The sequence below is a fragment of the Lepidochelys kempii genome, chromosome 18 (genome assembly GCF_965140265.1).
Source record: "Lepidochelys kempii isolate rLepKem1 chromosome 18, rLepKem1.hap2, whole genome shotgun sequence".
NCBI classification, from domain to species: Eukaryota; Metazoa; Chordata; order Testudines; family Cheloniidae; genus Lepidochelys; species Lepidochelys kempii.
Genome location: NC_133273.1, coordinates 9,117,453 through 9,123,452, shown reverse-complemented (window position 1 = coordinate 9,123,452; position 6,000 = coordinate 9,117,453).

Sequence of the window (6,000 nt, the reverse complement as noted above, 5' to 3'; positions counted from 1 at the left end):
ATTATGATCTTTTCTGTCTTATTATCGATCCTTTTCCTAATGGTTCCTTACATTGTTAGCTTTTTTGACTGCCACTGCACATTGAGTGGATGTTTTCAGAGAACTATTCACAGTGACTCCAAGATCTCTTTCTTGAATGGTAATAGCTAGTTTAGACCCTATCATTCTGTATGTATAGTTGGGATTATGTTTTCCAATGTGCATTATTTTGCATTTATCGACATTCAGTTTCATCTGCCATTTTGTTGCCTAGTCACCCAGTTTTGTGAGATCCCTTTGTAATTCTTCACAGTCTGGTTGGGATTTAACTCTGTTGAGTAATTTTGTATCATCGGCAAATTTTGCCACTTCCGTGTTTACCCCTTTTTCCAGATCATTTATGAATATGTTGAACAGCATGGATTCCAGGTCAGATCCCTGGGGGACACCACTATTTACTTCTCTGCATTGTGAAAACTGACTATTTATTCCTGCCCTTTGGTTCCTGTTAGTTACTGATCTATCAGAGGATCTTCCCTTTTATCTCCTGACTGCTTAGTTTGCTTAAGAGAATAATATAATGGCTTTTCTTGGGCATCTGGTACCTAGGGTGAACTACATTCTCAGTCTATCTGAAAGCCCATCGTGGTATACACGTGCACAGATAATATCATGCATAAAGCACTGTGGGCCAGATCCTCAGCAGGTGTAAATCAGTGTAGCTCTACTGAAGTCAAAGAACCAGCTGTGTGTGTGTGGAGCATGAGGCCTCACCATTCCCCTGCCCCATGTCCTGCATCAGGAGTGATCAGAGCTGGGATCAGGCCACGTCGCATCCATTCTTCAAAGTGGAAGCTGCCCAGGCAACGTGTGATCCTAGGATCTTGTCGCATCAGAGGTAGAGGGGAATCAGCCACAGTACCCAGGGCTGTGTTCCCAGGGGTGAGCCGGGGGGCACTTTGCATTGTCACAGCTGCCACTCTGCATGGCCAGTGAAACGGAGGAGCAGCAGGACAGAGGGAAGCAGCGGCTTGAAGCCTCCTGTCTGTTGCTCATCTTGTCTCAGCAGCTCCCTCCTGTTTTCAAGCTTGCGTCTCCCTTGGAGTGAGAATGCAACGAGGAACGGAGGCTGTGAGGGAGACTCGGGCAGTGGAGAGAGACCTCTGGGAGGGCTAATCACAGCTGGGAAACAGGTGGGCTAAAGTTCTTGTAAAGAGCCAGCAGGACCTGTGGGAACACCCAGCAAGAGAAGATGTCCGTGGTAGGAAATCCTCTGTACATAGTCACTCCCTCCCTCCTAGCTCCAGGGAGCAGAGCGCGTGGCAACAGCCTGGCACATGGCAGTGCTGGTAAGAAACTGGATGTTTTTCCCTGGCTCCAACCACGACACTGGGGCCGGGCTGACAATGGTCAATAATCCTGTGTCACACGGCCTGGGTCAGAGTGCAGCGATGCCTTGATACCAAGCGGAGATTAGCCAAACTCATGATGATGTGGGCAGAGCCAGATTTGTAGGCTCCTGAGAGGTGAGGTGCCTGCAGCCAGAGACTGGGTATGAAACCCGCTGGCTCGAGCCCTTGCTGCTGGCACAGAGCTATAAAGGAACAAGTCACACAGAGGGAGGGGTCCCGCCAGCTTGGTCAGTTGGCGCCTGCGGAATCCAAGCTCTGGAAAATCGAATTTTTGCCCCTAGTGATTTTCTTGCTATAAGGCAGCTCTTCAAGGTGTTGCATCTGCTGCTGGGTAAAGTCAAAGATGCCTTGATCCAGGGCTCGTTGGGCTGATTCGGTTAAGGCATGCCAGTTTCATAGCCAACAGTACAGAAGGGAGTGGCGTGGCCAGCATCACCTCCGACCACCTTTGATTGCCCTAACCCCATGGGCCCATTTTGCAGACTTCTCTCCCTCCCCCGCCCCACCGGCTGCCATGGTTTGGTGGCTGGGATTACTGGACAACCTGAATTCTGCGTGGGGGTGGGGGGACAACCTGAATTCTGCTGTGAGCCCGTGTGCCAGGTTGCAATGTCACTCACTCACTCAGATTTGGCCTTGCCATCCCTTGTCATGACCGAGAGCTGGTGGACCCAGGCTGGGTGCTAGACCTGGGGTGAAGGTTTTCTGAATCTTTCAGAGAAGATCCAGACTGGTATGGACAAGCACTGTTTGGGATCACCAGAAATATCCAGACATTACCCAGAGGCAGGCGCGGGAAGATATTTTTCCGGATGCGTCCAGGTTTTTGTGTGATGCGGGACACGTAGTCCCATCAGATGACTTCTGAGGGATGTCTCGATCTTGATTCGGGCAGGTCAGTGGGTCAGGCAGGTGGAGGAGCAGTTACCTGAGAAGAATGAGAAAGCCAGATGAGCAAAAGGGGAATGGTTAGAGGGAGAAAGAATTGACGGGACACTGGGTCTTGTACGTGACTGGCTGAATACAGGTGCGCTGGGTTTTGCATGTCACCCTGGTCTCCGGGCTGGTGTGTCTCACCTCTGGATCACGCTAAGGAGTCATATATGCGACTTCACAGGCAGATCTATTGGCTGGTGTGTCTAATTCCTGGGTCAAGTCACTGATGGGCCCCACCCCCAGTTACACCCACTTGATATGGTTCACTCCTCTGTTAAGAAGTAGGCGTATTATGGCTCGTCGTTCTTTCCAGTCTGGGTATCTGCTCTCATGGAGGATAGAAGTTGTATCATTGCCAATTGGTCATTTGGAGAATGTCTACTGCAGGGTTTCTTGCACCTCCTCTAGTGCAGGTGGTACTGGCCACTGTCAGAGACTGGACATGGGGCTAGATGGGCCCCCAGTCTAGTCCAGCCTGGCCATCCTATGTTCTTAGAAAAAGATCACACCAAAACTAGTATGACCAGAAAACTAGCGTGGGGAATTGTACCTTTAAGAGGCCATGAGCCACTTGGGACCAGTTCTTTTGTTACATGGCTCACGTTATGCTGGGCTGTTGAGCTAGAACACCACCACTAGGTCCCCCATAACTCTGGGCCCACGAAGCAGCAGGTTGCTCCTAACTAAGCAGGTCACCATAGAGATCAACTCAGATTCTCAGTACTGTAGTTTCCACTAGCTTTTCCACGTCCAGATGTCCGCAAAAGTCTTTATTTCTGCAAGCAGACAGGGAATTGTGTGAAGGGAAGGGGTTCCTGCAAAGTCAGCCGTTAATGAGCTGGCTGCATGGTCTGGAGAGCTTTAGAGATTAAACTGAGAGCTTTAGGCTAATTCTTTCCTGCTATTTGATTTCTCATGGGGACTGTGTTGGAATGAAACCAAACTCTGGGGGGATGAGGGCTGTGTTCCAGAGGGGGAATGCTACAGGGACATGTTCTGTGGTGTTGCAGACTTAAGGGAACACAGAGGGGCTGGAGGTCCCTGTGGGAATGTTTGTACATCTCCTAGACTAGCTGCATATTAGGGGTGTGTGTGGTAATGAGAGTTTGTATTTGTGTTTGCCTCTTTCATGGACTTCTTTTTAGTGGAGCTATGGAAGAGGGTGTAATAGCATGAGAGCTTTTTTTCTTATGTTGCGTAAGTCTGTGGATGGATGTGGGAAGACTAGATCTTGTACTACCTGGGTCCCATCAATGGCTCCTTAAGGCCAGGGAGAGACCTACACACAAATGCCAAAATATTCTGCTTTCTTAGGGTTCCAGTGGAAGCCAAAGTCAGATGCTCAGCAGGTATCTTCATTCACACCCCCACCTTGAGGTCTTCCCCTTTGCACAGGCCCCGTCACAAGTGACATGCATGTGAGTTATGGTGAGTAGTGAGTGGGTGGTCATGCTCAGAGAGGTCGGAGTTCAGCTTCTGCTTCAAACCACAATATCTAGGAAAGCTTCTAAGGCAAGAACTCAGCCTCTTCTTCTGCTTGTGTTCTTGAGAGAGGATCCAACATCAGATTGTTCTTAGGCCACTTTCTCATGCAGCCAGGTCTCTCCTCATACCCAGACTCTGGGGATGAGGTCCTGGATTGGATTCTCCTTGCCTGTCTGCTTCCTCAAGTAGTCAGCCCTCTCTTCTTACCCACGCTGTGGAGATGGGATCCTGGACCTTCTACCCATGCAGCCAGCACTCTCTTCCGACCATGATGATAAGGATGGGATCCTAGATCATGGACTTTCCCCATGGAGCCAGCTCTCTCCTCCCATTAGCCAGCCTCTTTCCCTTGTAGGCATGCCTCTCTCCTAACCTAGGTAGCAGTCTGAGTACCCCAGACTGGGCTTCTCTGGGTTGGCCGCTTTCCCAGCAGCTGGCACTCCCCATGGCTGATCAGAGAGGCTCAAGGATAATTGTGCAGTAGTGAAGATGCATAGGTATGGCAGGCAATCAGCATTAATTGTGCATGAAACTAACTGCCCAAGCGAGTCATCTGCAGATCAGTAAATGTCTGCCCCGGGGCTAGTCCTGGAATCTTCACTCTTTGGCAGAGGCGTTTAACGAGATCATAATGGAAAATAATAGGCCTTCGCCGTTCCAGGTCCTGCCTGTTATCTTTCATGGCCTGCTTCAATCTGTCTTGGGCCATTCACAGGATGTTAATGGATTTTTCTCTCGACTCCGAAGGGCTGTAGAGGCTGAAGCTAGTTACTGTCTCCCGAGACATCTGATCACACGTCCGGGTTCTTGTATGTCTGGGCTGGTCCCAGTTAGAATGATTCCCAGTCAAACTGGATATTTTCCTCTAAACGAGCATATAACCACTGAGGTGTTTTTGTTTTTTTTTACATGGGAAGCAAAGATTATTTCAGTTCCTTACTGCTGTCAGTGTTGAAAGCCGAGCTAATAGAAAAATGCTAATGATTATTTTTTTGTGGGAAATCTCTAATTTTTTTCTAAATGTCTTGCAGAAATATTTGTTGTTGTTTTTTTTTAATCTAAACATTGATACCTGAAATTTTGGGGGGGAGCTGGGGATTTGAAAGGCCCTGCATCCTGTTATCTGCCCCCTGAATTAACCAGCCCTCCTCCTGTCTCTCACCTCTAAACCAACAGGCAATCCATGAATCTCAAAGGGAGAGGCAGTTTGAATAAGCCTCCCTGTGCTCTGGTTCTTACCCAATTTCCTCACCGGACCCCTTGCTCTTTGGAACCCAGTTCACAGTCTCCTCCCCATCACTGCAAGCTCCCTGACTCCAATTCAGTTAATATACCTGTCCCAGATTAAGTCCACACAGTCATAGGTGCTCCCTCCCATCAATCTATGAAGATCTATTGGGATCTTGTAGGGCTGGGGATCTCTCCACTGGGATTCAGGTTGTCTGTTGCAAAGTTCCCTGCTTTAATGGGGGTGAGGGGAATCCAGAGTCCATAGTGTAGTCTTGATGGGGTTGGTTTTGGAAAGTAGGTGGGAACTGGATTGCGGCGCCCCAGAGCCCAGCCCTGGAACAGAAGGGGTTACTGTAATATGATCTAATCTATAGGGATTCTTGTACCTCATTTGTCACCATGGGACCTTAGTGCCATCGGACGGGATTGGGGTGCATTGGCTGAGTTGTTCAGGGAGTCCAGGAGTAGGACAGCAGAGGGTGCTGATGGTCTGGATGCGGGTGTGTGGAGAAGGGACTATGTTAACATGGAATTGTGTGGTAGGAGACATCATAGGATGTGTGTTAAGCGAAATTGTGTAGTGGGGCATGGTGTGGGATGAAGACTTGTTTGCCGGTGAATGTAGAGTGTCACAGAAGCTTGGACTCTTGGATAGAACATCCACCCAGACGGCCCATTTGGATCTTCGGTGTGAGGGGAGGGATTGAATTTAAAGGGATGGTCGGTCGGCTCCTGAGGAGAGAGGGAGTGGGATCACAGAGGGGGTCTGGGACCAGGCTCAGGCAGGAAGTGCTGCCAGGGTGCGATAGGATCTGGCTTTCCCTAGTGGAGTAAGAAGTAGACAGGTACGGAATGCCATTGCTAGGTTTACTCTTGTGAGCGTTCGGAGCGCACAGAGAAGCTCTTGTTATCTCACTCTAGGTGAGACCGGCTTGTATTTTACCCGCCATCCCTTTCA